Here is a 14893-nt window from a genome sequence, read left to right as displayed (position 1 = left end):
AATATCAAGTTTACAAAAATTGACTCAAATTCAAAATTATATGATCGTTGGGTTAAATTTAGTGTTTCTTAGTAGAACCCTATTCATCCACTTTCTTCACTACAAATTAATGTCTTCATGGTTTTGAATTTGTCTAATTTTTTGCAAGGATAATCTATGAATGGTAATAAAATATCAACAGTTTGGGTAACACGCCTGACCCCAATATCCTCCAAATACCTGAGGTAGGCACGTGTTGGCCGACATCCGAAGGTGACGAAGCCATATTAGGATACATGAGAAATAATAAATATAAACAATACTTATAAATTTAAATACAATGATTATGCAATTGTGGAACGTGTTCAGGGCATACAACTTGTTTATACCATACTTGACCAATCCCGAAACTAATGAGCACCGATCAACGTTATACCGTCAAGGACCCAGAAGAGTTTCCCTACAACCAGGAGGCCAATCACAGCGCAACACGTGTCGACATCAGAAGCCAATCATAACGCGACACGTGTCAACATCAGAAACCAATCACAACACGACACGTGTCAATGTCAGAATGAAACTAGAAACTCTCTTCTATAAATAGAGATCATTCTCTCACAATATTTCCTAATGTCATTTGTACTAAATCATTCACTAGACTAAAGGAGAGCTTGAACCCATGTACTTGTGTAAACCCTTCACAATTAATGAGAACTCCTCTACTCCGTGGACGTAGCCAATCTGGGTGAACCATGTATATCTTGTGTTTGCTTCTCTATCCCTATCTATTTACATACTTATCTACACTAGTGACCGGAGCAATCTAGCGAAGGTCACAAACTTAACATTTTCTGTTGTACCAAAGTCCCCACTGATTTTGTGCATCAACATTTAGCGCCGTCTGTGGGAACGACACTTATTCCCACTCTCTTCAGCTTTGTCAAGCTGGTTTCCACTATTTGTACACTCTATTTTGACCAGGCATCCCTCTCCAACGCGGGGAGCGAAGGAAGCCACAACACACAGAATGACACTTATCTTGCACCTAGTGCGAAGCAACGAAAGAAGGAAGGAAAGAGGGTTGCTCTTCAAGCTAAAGTCGATGAGCTAGAAGCTCAGAACAACAAGATAGCAATGAAGAATGAGGTCCTCCAGGAGCAGTATGAGAAGCTATTTGAGACGCTCCACGAAACTAGGCATACTCAAACACGCGAGCTCGTTGCCCTTGTGGACATTAACCATCATTTGGGTGCCCTCCAACACGGAGGGTTACCTTCCTTCGACATGGGTATCCCTGATGAAGAGCGAGCTAATCATCAAAACATTGATCAACATGAGACATCTCTCAACCCAGCTGCTTCGACCCGAAGCAGGAGAAGTGGAGGAAGACACCTCCTTGCAGAAGGGTTGGAAGGATCGAAAGCCGTTTATCGTGACTGCCGAGACTTCCTAAAGTAACGTCGAGAGAATCTCCTCCACATATGCTCGAAGATCAATGACCCAAGGGTTTCTGAAAGACTCGGTCCCCTCCCACGACCCAGGCCATCTGCCAATCTAGGGAAGAAACGACAGGTCCCAGAATGACATGAAGGTACAGGGGACTTTGAGGTATTCTGACAGACTCGCCCTAGAAGTCAATACGACGAGTCCAAGGAAAAATCACACGCCTTTACTCAAACTTTCCTACTTCCAAGAGGCGATGGAGACTTACGAAAGAAAATCCCAGTGGTACATGACTCCATTCAGGACCCCCTTGTCCTACAACTCCTTGAGGAAGTAAACAAGTTGAAGGCCGAACGTCAGGCTGAGATACCTGATTGGAACCAACCTAGGCCTGGCCCTCTCACAAGGAGGATCCTCGACACATTCCTTCAAGCAAAGACAAAACAAAAGCTTGGTTTACAACTCTATATTGGAAGGGAAGACCCAATTGAACACCTTAACCTCTTTGAGTCCACCATGGCATATCGAATGCACACCGACGAAGAGCGATGTCTTCTCTTCCCTTCCACCCTCTCTGACGGAGCTTTAAATTGGTATTGTCGTCTTCCACCTGAAACAGTAGACTCATTTGAGGAACTGAGGAAACTGTTTGTCTCTCAACACATCTTCCAGACCGATCGCTTGCATTCTGTAGATGACTTGTACACTATTCGCCAGAAATCGGACGAGTCACTACAAGAGTATGACGGTCGTTTCAGCCATGAGTATTCTCGCTGCGCTGAGGTAGATGACAAGACCGCCCTTAATGCCTTCACAGCAGGCCTACGTGATTGTTTCTTCAAGTACATGATTAATGCCAACACTTGGAATACTTACTTTGAGGTGATGGCACAGGCTTACAACCATGCCTCCGCCGAGGCAAGGACATATCAAGGGAAACCCTCCACAACCACCCCTTATCAGTAAGTGAGTGGAAGCCAGATCCAACCAAATGAGAAAACCTTGACCTTCCAAACGGCAGCGGTGCCTCCCCCTGCCTTACTTCATACTTTGCCAAGTCAACAAACATATCAATCTCAGGGAAAAATGAAAGATTTCCATCCTCACCAGTCTCATTTTAGTAAAGGAGTAATGGACACTACCGCGATAACCAAGGGTATCGCCATGATAATCCCCGACCCCAGGCAGTCAACACAGTGGGTCAAGCACGTGTCAGGACAGCCACTACCCCGAGGTATGAGGCATACACACTTTTGAACGCCACATACGTGGCCATTTACCCTAGGATAGCATACTTGATATCGAAGCCAAAGCCGAGGCACCCGGATTACAAGCCCACGAAGAACACGAGCACGTTTTGCTGCTACCACGAGCATAACGGCCATGACGGCAAGAAGTGTATCACTCTTCGTGATCATATTGAAGCTTTGGCACGTGAAGGAAAAATTGATCAATTCCTTATTCACCCTCTAAGGGGTAACCGTAACCAATGCCAGGTAAATGTGATATATTCCATAAGTGGTGACACACCCATATCTAAATCTTCCAACAGGGCCATGAAAAATAGTGAATGAGCTTTAAGGTCTGGCCACCAAGTGTTTCACGTGGAAGACATCAGGGGAGGTAAATATCAAAAGCCTAACTAGGATCCAATATGTTTCTACCCTGAGGAAGAAAGAGGTATCATCTACCCTCACAACGACCTACTGATCGTGGAAGCTCACATAGCCAACTTTGAAGTACGACGAATCCTGGTAGACACGGGGGCTTCGGTCAATATCATGTTTGCTGAAGCTTTTAGGGCACTTAATGTAGCTGAACACTTGCTCGACTGCTCGATTTCCCCTCTGATAAGCTTCTCCGGTGATATCGTGTAACCTTTGGGGAGCATACACTTACCTTTCACCATTGGTACAGGCCCTTACACAGCTACCATTACCACTAACTTCCTGGTGGTTGATTGCCCAACGGCATACAATGTCATCTTCGGACGCACATGCATCAATAATCTCAAGGCCATGGTATCCACACATATATTGTTGATGAAATTTCCAACCCCCTATGGCAATGGTTACATCAGAGGAGATCAACTTAGTGCACGATCATGTTACAACACTTCGGTCAAGCAACAGTACGTGCATGTGCCCAAGGAAACCCTTTCTATACATGACCAAGTCATAAAGACCAGCCCAAACGAAGCCAACTTGGATCTTCACGGTGGCAACAATTAACCTGACGATCATCGAGATGACTTTTTCACCCAGCAAGCACAACCCGCTGAAGAGTTGGAGAAGGTCTCTATCTCAAAAGATTATCCGAATCGCATGGTGAAGATTGGTACCATCTTGTCACCACCCATTCGGTTGGCATTGATCTTTTTTTTGCAAGAGAACACTGAGGTCTTCACCTGGTCATACGAGGACATGTCAGGTATCTCTCCCGATATAATCTGTCATTGCTTAAGTATTGACCCTAAGACCAAGCCAGTGAGACAGAAGCGAAGATCTTATGACGCTGAACGGTACGAGGCAATGAAGGCAGAAGTTGAAAAACTCAAAGGCATAGGCTTCGTCCGTGAAGTCAATTATCCAACGTGGGTAGCAAATGTTGTCCTTGTTAAGAAGAATCCGACCAAGGAAAGTCTCCTGCTCTAAAAGGTCTTGTGGAGAATGTGTGTCGATTACACCGACATAAACAAAGGATGCCCGAATGATAGCTTTCCTCTTCCTCTCATAAATAGACTTATAGACTCTACGGCAGGATGTGAACTCCTGAGCTTTATGGATGCTTACTCAGGATACAACCAAATCCTCATGAACCCTCCGGACCAAGAACACACAGCCTTCACTACTGACAGGGGACTATATTGCTATAAAGTCATGCCCTTTGGCCTAAAGAATGCATGAGCGACTTATCAGAGACTGGTTAATTCAATGTTCGCCGAACAGATTGGGAAGAGCATGGAAGTTTATGTTGATGATATGTTAGTCAAGAGCAAACATGCTGACCAACACATCACCAACCTATCTGAAACTTTCACCATTCGGAAGAGGTATCGAATGAGGTTGAACCCCAACAAATGTGCATTCGGCGTAGGCTCTGGAAAATTCTTAGGCTTCATGATAAGCCAACGAGGCATTGATGCTAATCCCGAGAAGATCAAAGCAATCCTCGACATGAAGGAACCGGTAACTTTAAAAGACATCCAGAGCCTTACTGGCAAGGTGGCAGCCTTAACTAGGCTCATCTCTAAGGCCATAGACATATGTGCTCCTTTCTTCAAAGCACTTAAGGGAAGTAAGAAGTACATTACATAGACTGATGAATGTGTTAAGGCATTCAAGAACCTTAAAGACTACATGAGTAAAGCCCTTTTGCTCTCTAAACCTGAGGTTGGTGACACTCTCATTATCTATCTGTCGGTATCGGCTTCAGCAGTAAGTTCCGTTCTTATTCGAAATGATGGTAATGTCGAACGGCCTGTCTACTACGCTAGCAATGCCTTACAAGATGCGGAGACACGATACTCCAACATTGAGAAATTGGCTCTAGCATTGGTTATGTCTGCTCGAAAACTTCACCCTTACTTCCAAGCACACTCCATCATCGTGCTTACCAATCATCCTATTCGACAAATACTCCAAAGTCTTGACACTTCCGGGTGAATGATCAAATGGGCGATAGCATTGGGTGAGTTTGACATCTCCTACCAACCAAAGCCAGCTAAGAAGGGCCAAGTAGTGGCAGACTTCATCGCCAACTTCACATATCCTGTTGCCATTGTTTCTACGCCTAAAGAAGTGGTTTCATTACCCTCGGAAGCTCAGAAAATAGAACCAACAACCCCAACATGGAGTCTATATGTTGATGGCTCATCTAACCAACAGGGTTGTGTAGCAGGATTAGTTCTTACGACCCCTGACAAAGTGGCGATGAAGTATGCTTTTCGTTTTAAATTCAAGGCGTTGAACAATGAGGCTGAATATGAAGCCCTCCTAGCAGGCTTATGTTTGGCCAAACACCTTGGGGTTAAACGAATTGATATCTTTAGTGACTCCCAATTGGTGGTTAACCAGGTCACCAACAACTTTGACGCTAAGGATAGCTACATGGCAGCATATATGGCACAAACACAATTGTTGCTCAAGCACTTCCACTACCAGATCACCCAAATTCCTCGAGCGGCAAACAGTCATGCAGATGTTTTGGCTCGCCTCGCCTCAGCAGTGGAAGACAAGATTGGGAGAAAAATTCAGGTCGAATTGTTGGCAGTACCAAGCACCATGGTTACGGAAGTGTGCAACTTACAACAATGAGATAGTTGGATTACCCCGATTTATAGATTCCTTGCTCATGGCACCCTTCCAAATGTCAAAGTCCAAGCTAAGCAGATTCGATACAAGGCCACCCGTTACTTGATCATTAATGACCAACTCTACAAGCGGGGTTTTAACCAACCATACCTAAGATGCCTTACGCCCGCAGAGGCGGAAACTGTCCTTCGGAAAATATATGAAGGAGTCTACGAAGATCATGCTGGATCTCGATCCCTAGCACACAAGGCTTTTCGCCAAGGATATTACTGGCCAACACTCCACCAAGATGCCATCAGAATATCCCGCTCATGTGATAAGTGTCAACGCTACGTAACTATTCCTTACTCCCCTCCCGAGCCGCCCACTCTTATGATCAGCCCTTGGCCCTTCGCCCAATGAAGACTTGATTTGATTGGCCCAATGCCTGCAGGGAAGGGGAAGGTTCATTATGCAATCGTTGCAGTTGACTACTTCACAAAGTGGGCCGAAGTAGAACCCTTGGCAACCATTACTGAGGCAAAAATAGAAAACTTCGTATGGAAGAACATCATTTTCAGATTCGGCATTCCCAATGCGATAGTCACTGACAACAGGCGACAGTTCGACAACAATAAGTTCAGGATGTTCTGCTCTAAGTTCAACATCAACTTATGTTTTGCCTCCCCAGCTCATCCCCAGTCTAATGGACAAGTTGAAGCCATCAACAAAATAATCAAGCGAACTTTGAAAACCAGCTTGGACAAGGCTAAAGGTTGTTGGCCAGAATTTGTATCCCAAGTTCTTTGGTCATATCGCACTTCGTATCGGACATCAACATGAGGAACAGATAGGGCAAGTGAGAATGATACAAGGAAGCATGTGGAGATAAGCGCAACATAACACATGCCGATTCATCTATTACTTCGTCAACAGCAAAAGTATCCCATATCATCAAGGTCGAACGCACTCTTGATTTAATGGACTTGTTTTGACCCTCAAATTCTTGAGTCGGCCTTATACTCTAGAGGAAACCAGAAATCCCTCCAGCCCAGTTCAAGAATAAGCATGTGGAAAGTTACTTCTTCAAAAGCAAAAGTATCTCATATCATCTCTTCTCCATTTGCTTCTCTTTATCCTTATTGTTGTTTACGACACAAGGAGAAGGAGAACAATCAACCGAAAGTTGAAGTCGAACCTCCGATCCAGGTTACTTGCTTGGAAGTCTGATTGCTTACCTTATCTGTTACCTCTTTCAGCAAATCTCCTAGCTAGGCGACTTGGGGGACTCCTACTATAAGGTTTTGTATCGCACTTGACCAAGCCCGAAACTACAAGTAAGCTTTAAGTGAAATTGATACATTACCTTGTGCATCTTCATCGGTTAAAGATACCACCCATGGATGGAGGAAAAGTACTTCCAGAGAAGATGCCACATCTACGTATGAGACAGATAAGGCAAGTGAAAATAATACCACACTTCGGTACTTAAAAGTTTCGTGATTACTCAATGGCTTGGATCTTGCAAATCCCCAACCGATGAGCTTTTCTCACTCGGGAACTTAGGGGAGCACTGTTTATACCATACTTGACCAATCCCGAAACTACTGAGCATCGGTCAACGTTATACCGTCAAGGACCTAGAAGAGTTTCCCTACAACCAGGAGGCCAATCACAGAGCAACACGTGTCAACATCAGAAGCCAATCATAGCGCGACACGTGTCAACATCAGAAACCAATCACAACACGACACGTGTCAATGTCAGAATGAAACTAGAAACTCTCTTCTATAAATAGAGATCATTCTTTCACAATATTTCATAATGTCATTTGTACTAAATCATTCACTAGACTAAAGAAGAGCTTGAACCTATGTACTTGTGTAAACCCTTCACAATTAATGAGAACTCCTCTACTCCGTGGACGTAGCCAATCTGGGTGAACCACGTATATCTTGTGTTTGCTTCCCTATCCCTATCCATTTACATACTTATCCACGCTAGTAACCTGAGCAATCTAGCTAAGGTCACAAACTTAACATTTTCTGTTGTACCAAAGTCCCCACTGATTTTGTGCATCAACACAACTAATTTGAGACACTAAAAATGAATAATATAAAATTGAATGAACAAAAGGATGGGTCATACACTGAGAGGACTCAAAGATGCCAATGCAGGAGTGCCTTGACGCCGGAATTGTACGCTTTGATTCTAAGTCATGAGGGGGCGCAAAACAAAACATGAGTGGACCAAGTTGATATATAGTAATACTAAAACAGTTATTCGACAACATACTAACCCTTAAAGTTTATAAAAACTCAATAGTATAATATGTAATAGGTTTTCTGAAAATCCTAGCATGCCATAAAACCTTTGTAAAACATATATTATATATAGTGTGCTAACTAGTGGTATCATAATCGCCCGAAGGCTCTCCTCACGCTTCCGTAGGCATAACATAAGCCACGCGCCCGTAGGCAAAACATACGCTTGTAGGTAGGACATACGCCCGTAGGCAGAACAGTGACCACTAGATACGTACAAAAACATTAAATATAATATTTCCAACATAAGTACATATATCTTAAAACATCTTCATAGTATATAGTCATCCATCATATATACTACAAAGAGTGTAAAAATATGTTCATAAATAGTATATAGTCATCCATCATATATACTACAAAGAACATAAATTTGATAAAGTATGGTATTCCAATATATTCTTAGTAAAGCATGATAATTATAAAGTGTAAATCTAATTTACTCATAAAACGTAACCATTAAATCATGTTTTTCATGTATGCATTTCTACTATTAAAATATGCATTTTAGAAGGGGTCCACTCATAGATACTCTGTCGTCGAAGAGCCACGCAAACTAGCGAAAATAGAAACACCACAATAAATGTACCTAAGCACATACAGGGTCCCATTAATAATACTCTAATAAAATGATTGAATTTGAGAAAACAAACGTCGGAAATAAATTCAGGACATTGAATTACCCTAAGAAGGGTCCCAGGTAGATTTTGAAAAAGTCAACAAAAGTCCACACGAGAATATTCCTCGAAATATTCCATCTGGGTCAAACAGGTCCGGGTCAACTGGGCTGGGCCGAGGCTTAAAGGGTTTTGGGTTTGAGGTTATCGGGCTGAAGGCCAAGTTTGTACGGCCCAAGGGCCTGGATCCAATGGGTTTGGGTTTTAGGTTAACTGGGCTTTGGGCTTGGGCTTCGAAAAGGGTTTGGGTAGCTTAGGATTGGGCTGGGTTAATTGGGCCGGCTTCCATGGCCCAATTCTTTGGGCTGGACTAATGCTCCCGGGTTGGGTTTGACCCGGTTTCAGGTCGGGTCGGCTGGGTTTCCACGAAGAAGGACACCGGAGTTATCCTAGCTCCGTTCAAGCCGAAACTTAACCAAAACATGTCAAACAGAAAATCAAAATGAAGCCCAAGGAACAAGGAAGAGATTCGTACCAATTTCAAGGCGTGTGGTGGCCGAAGTTGGCTGGAAAATGGCCTGGAAGGGCCGGTTTCTCACCGGAATATGGGGAAAACCTTCCTGAGGCGTTTCTTCGTAGTTTCCACGTCTAAAACACATATATACGATCAGAAATGAATCATGGGAGCCAAAGGGAAAGGTTTAAAGGGTTTTCGAAGCTCACCTACATCGGAGGTGATGGAGAACTAACCGAAGTTCGTGAACAGTGGCCTCTGCCACGTCTAGTTCCCAAGTTCCTTGTCCTGGGTTCTTGGTGATGAGGTCCAAGTGGTGGTGAGTTGGGACCTCGCCGATGCTGTGGTGGTCCTCCCATGGCACCATCTCGGTGCTTGCCAAGAGAAAATAGAGAAAGGAGTGAGAGTGAGTTGGGAGAGAGAGAACTGTGAGAGAAGAGAGAGGTGAGTGACACAGGATGGGGGAGAGAAAGAGAGGAAAGAGGTTGGGGAACACAAACCAAAGGTGGGCCCCTCATGGGCACTCCTATTAAGACCCAAAAACAATATTTTAAACAAATATCCCATAACCAAAATGAAATTACAACATTGCCTTTTCGTTCTGTAAATTTCGAGACAAATTGTTACATTGGGTTATTGAAATACATTAAGAAGTGAGCCTTCCAAAATTAATGTCAAAATATGTGTCAAATGCTTATGTTCCTTGATCCTAAGATACATATATATATATATATAATAATAAATAATAAATATGGAGTATTTAGCAGAAAGAGGAGACGAGTGAACCCTAAAATATTAAAGATATAAATGCATAACTGTAAACACTGTGTAATGAAATCAAACAATGCCCACAAAACACGGGCGTTTTGCCAAAGAAAGCTTTGTCCAATTGTCTCCATCAAACCCCAACCAACCCCATTACTCGAGCCAAGCCAGTGTCTAGTCTGTATGATGAGATGAAGGAAGGGTGTCTCTCTCTATGCATGCAATGCAAGTGATTAGTTTTTTCACTTTTCTAGAAATTTCTCGTGAGGTGGATATATATATTTGATGAGATTCCACTACAGATATTCATACAGACATATACATGCAGGCAGTGGCGGATCCAGGAAATAATGTTTGTGGGGTCAATAAGGATAGCGCGCGCAGCGCGCAATTTTTTTTTAACAGAAACAGCATGCATATCGTCATTTCATACCTGGAGGAAGAAGCTATGACTTTTGAATTAAAGTCCCCAAATTTATTGACCTGTTCTTACAAAAGGATTACCACACTTCTCCAAACCCCACTAAACAAGAGAGGAAGGCAAGGCAAAACAGGGGAAATTAACCCAAAGCTTGAACAAAAGGTGACTAATGGCAAAAGAAATCGAATCACAGGCATCGAATCCTTCCGGTAAATGCAATACATACACTTACACACGAAGGGATTCAACCCTATGCAGAGAATTGAGTACCATCATCAAGTTTTGAGGCAGCTGCCTTGTCCAAAAACCACACCAACTTCCCTTTCAGTGGCTGGAGCACCGAACCTTGAACTTGACAGCATCCTTGGTTCTTTCAGACCTTTCATCGAACACTTGGTGTGCAGCCAAGGGTCTCACCAGCAGCTCCAAGGGGTCTCACCAGCAGCTCCAATGGGTCTCTAAGGTTGTTTCCATGGCTTCCAAGGGGTCGTGCGACCCCATTGACCCCACTGTGGATCCGCCACTGCATGCAGGCATGCATACATCATACAGCAGCCACAACACATATATATACACCAGGACTTGATGATATTCTTTGATTTGTATTTACTCATAATTATGGAGTACGTATTTACATACCGCGGTATAATATCCGTCCGTTATATACAGTTCTTAGGAATATTTTGGTTAAGGTACATAGATCAAAGTACATTACACTAGTGAATTTTAGAAGGCTGTTTCAGAATAGATCACGAAGTTCCATTTCTATTTTATGATTATGCTAGGTCATCAGTTTGATTCCCCTAGTTTCATTTTTCCACATATATATCTCCAGTAGTAAAATATTCCCCGGCAAGAGAGAAAATAAAATCAAAATGCTAATGATTTTTAAGAGAGTAATAAGTACGCTAGCTTAAGATTGTTTGTCAATTAACAGTAATGGCAGTATCTTCCAAAACTACAATCTCCATCCTTTGCAAGCATCCAAGTCTCCTACTATTCTCCCACTTAATTTTTCTTTCCTGTGAAAGCTCTCTTGTTATTAGCTTATAAATCTACTGTATATGGCATTTGATAGGAGAGTAACTTATATGGAACGGGTTTAACACCACGTGACATTCCAATTCAATAATATATATATATATATATTTACATACAAACAAAAACTTACATGTGACAATGTATTAAAGGATACAAGACGCTACGTAACAATGAATCCGTTTTATGTAAGTTCTTCTCATTTGATAAAAAGTTGTCTATATGTCATTGTTCCTATAAGTGTATGCGAGTGTATCGGGTGCTGATGGAGATGGGCATGGCCAGCTGCTATTCATTCTTTAAGGAACCCTACCCACTCTCTAGTTAAATAGACAGGTTCCACATACCATTATTGTACACCATCAAATATATACACCACTTTGGACGAATCCTATTTTTTAACAAAGCTGTAGGTTTAGAGTTTCGTTTGTTACACCGTACTGTATTGTAACATCTCGATTTTATTGTGCCCTAAACTAAACCGTACCACATTGACTAATATCATACCCTTCATACCGTCAATGTCAAACGTTTGCTTTGGTACTGTGCCCGATAAAGAGTCGTCATTATTGTACCTAATAAAGTTTTTAAGATGAGATTGGAAAAGAATAAGCTTTTACTGATTTGGTACAGATAAAATCAAGGAGTGGGGATGGAGGGAAGATCATGACTCTCTGGATTTGATTGGGCATGACCCAAAAAAAATAAGGGGAACCCTCTAGAGATTTTGTGCAGCCTAGCATCGTATGCTCTAAAAGAAGTAAAGGGAGGAGAGGATGTGCAAGTAGTAGCAATTATCTGGTCTACTACCCGAACAAGACTTCGCTGCTGAAAGATGATAGACAATTCCTAATGGACACGTGTTCAAATTTTGATTAAAAAATTAAAATTTGGACACGCGTCCGCATGTGATAGGTCATCAGCAGCAGTTGCTGATCTTTTCAGCGACGAAGTTGTATCCCTAGTACCCCACAGGCCGCAGGCCGCAGGCCACGGCCAGAACCAGATGCCCACCTTCCCTTCTCTGCTAGCTTCTCACTCCCTTCTTTCATTATTTGGTCATCAAATATTTTTTATTTCTTTATTGGGATGTGTACAAGAAGCTAAATAAAGTTCACCTGAATTATCCTTTTAATTTAATTTGTTTCTTTTTTGGCACTAGAAAGTTTGATTAAGGCTTAAGTGAATTTAACACTTCTATTTTAGCCTCCCTTTGCTTTATGTGAATGCAGATAAAATAATAAAAAATTCAATTTTCAGCGTATCCGAAACGTGAGTGTCAAAATCTTTATCCTTCTTAATTTTATACTCTACAATTGCTATTTTTTCCCAAAAGTTTTTAATGATTTTCTTTATAATCTCTGATTTCTTATAAATAAATAAATATGCAAAAAAAGAACTTCTACAGATATTCAATAAAAAATCGAAACATTTACTAAAGGGGACATTAAACAAGCACTAACTAGTAATTTGTTTAGTGACACTTCTCTTTTGGATGTTAAAAGAGGTCTCAAGTTGGCAATAGCACATGTTTTAGGGTTCCTTCAACGAAAATGAGATATATCAGAAAATGAGAGGAGATAGGTTAAAGATTCTGACAAATATATGGTTGGAAATTGAAACTATTTAAGTTTTTGTTCGAAAATGAAGTTACTGAACTCATCCAAAGTACCCAGTTAGCATATCTGGAAAAATATAGTTGACATAACCTTTCATTCTCTCAGTTCTCACACCAAAGAGAGAAAGAAACCAAAGAATCTGCTTTACACATTTCCCAATGTTCAGAGAAGGAGCTTTTGCAGCTGGATTGTTGGCTCTGGGAAAATGGCACAAATGGTGCAGAAGATGAAGGACCAAGACCAAATGGCACCCAAATGGGACACAGAAATATGGCTGCCTTGTGGAATTCACAGTCATCTCACCTTTAATTTGCTTTTTCCACCTCCCTGATTGCTTTTTTGGGCCCCATTTTAGAAACTTTAACAAAAGAGTCACCCTTTTGGCTGTATGTATCAGGCGGCACCAGCAGCCACGTCCAAGAGCTCTATGAGAAAAAAAAAATGAAGTTTTGCATTCACAATTTGGATCCTCTCCAAACCTTAGCATCCGAACCTAAGAACCAGAAAATTCGAGTATTTGGTTTGTGTGAGGTAAGTTGACAGAATGATTTAATGGCGGCCGTCTAATTCAATCTGAGTGATTCGAATTATCTGGTCCTTAGATTTCAGACAGGGAGATACGAAGTGGATCTCTTTCCTTGCATTCACTATGACTTGTGAGAATATGTAGTAATGAGGAGATAACATATGCTAAAAGTTATGGGTTTTGTTCGAGACAATGTGAAGGGGTGATTAAGAAGAAATTTTTCAGTATGATCGGTATACGGGATGGTACATCACGTGTCACAATGAAAAAATTTCTTGTGAGTAAGAGTCGTCAATTTGTGTGAATCATAGTGGGACAATCTAATCTATGACGACTAATAATCAAATACACGCACATAAGCAGTTGTGCTTAACTTTGCGCATAATATTTGTACTGTAGTCGTACGTTCAAGAAACTAGACCTACTACTTTTAAGACAAGGTATTTTATTTTTATGTTTTTTGTCTTTTCAGTATTACAAATTTCTTGCAAATTGTTATACAATGTTTCTCGAACTAATTGAGAAAAGTACTTCCTTGAAACCCATGTGTAAAGTAGAGTACGAAAATAAAGTCAATATGAGAGAATATAAATTAAGAAAATATAAAGTATGGGAGTGAAATATCAAGCTGTCATGCCACATGACATGTATGATTATGTAATTTGGTATAACACAATAAGGATGCATGTTTGCTCACAGAGCTCAAGTGATGCTAATGTTCATCACTTAATATCCTATTTATCACTGTTTGATGAGTTTAAATTTTGAAATTTGTGTCTATCCACTACACAAATCTTGAAATTTAAACTTATCAAACGGTGATAAATAAAATGATGAGCATCATCATCACTTAAAAGTGGCGAGCAAAAACATTCCTTACCATTCAAGTTAGTAGATCTAATTTGCAATTAAATTAAGGCTTCATTTTATAATTAAAGTTTTTAAGATTGACTTTTCAACTTTTAGAAATATATAACCAATTTCGTTTTTGAGATTGTCAATAGCCGAATTTCATTCTCTCCATCTTCCCGTTTACTTGCAAGACACCCTTTAATTACGTATTGTTTGATGTTCACTTTACACATGAGCCGAATTACTGAGGAAGTTGTATTAATAAAGTATTTAATTATATTTTGGGTACCTAAACTCAACTAAATATCATTTAACAACTAATCAAATGATAACTTTTATTTTTAATGGAAAAGATTCTGAAAAAGGACGAAACCCTAATTGTTATCCTAATTGACTTTTTGGCAATACCGCGTGAGACCCAACAACAAAAAATTGTCACAAATAAAAAACATTTATTTCCATGGGTAAATAAAAATAGAAATAGAAATATCAACACCAGAATA

Source organism: Malus domestica, chromosome 06, assembly GCF_042453785.1.
Source record: "Malus domestica chromosome 06, GDT2T_hap1".
NCBI lineage: Eukaryota > Viridiplantae > Streptophyta > Magnoliopsida > Rosales > Rosaceae > Malus > Malus domestica.
The sequence above is the reverse complement of the archived record's forward strand: the minus strand, read 5'-3'. Positions refer to the sequence as shown.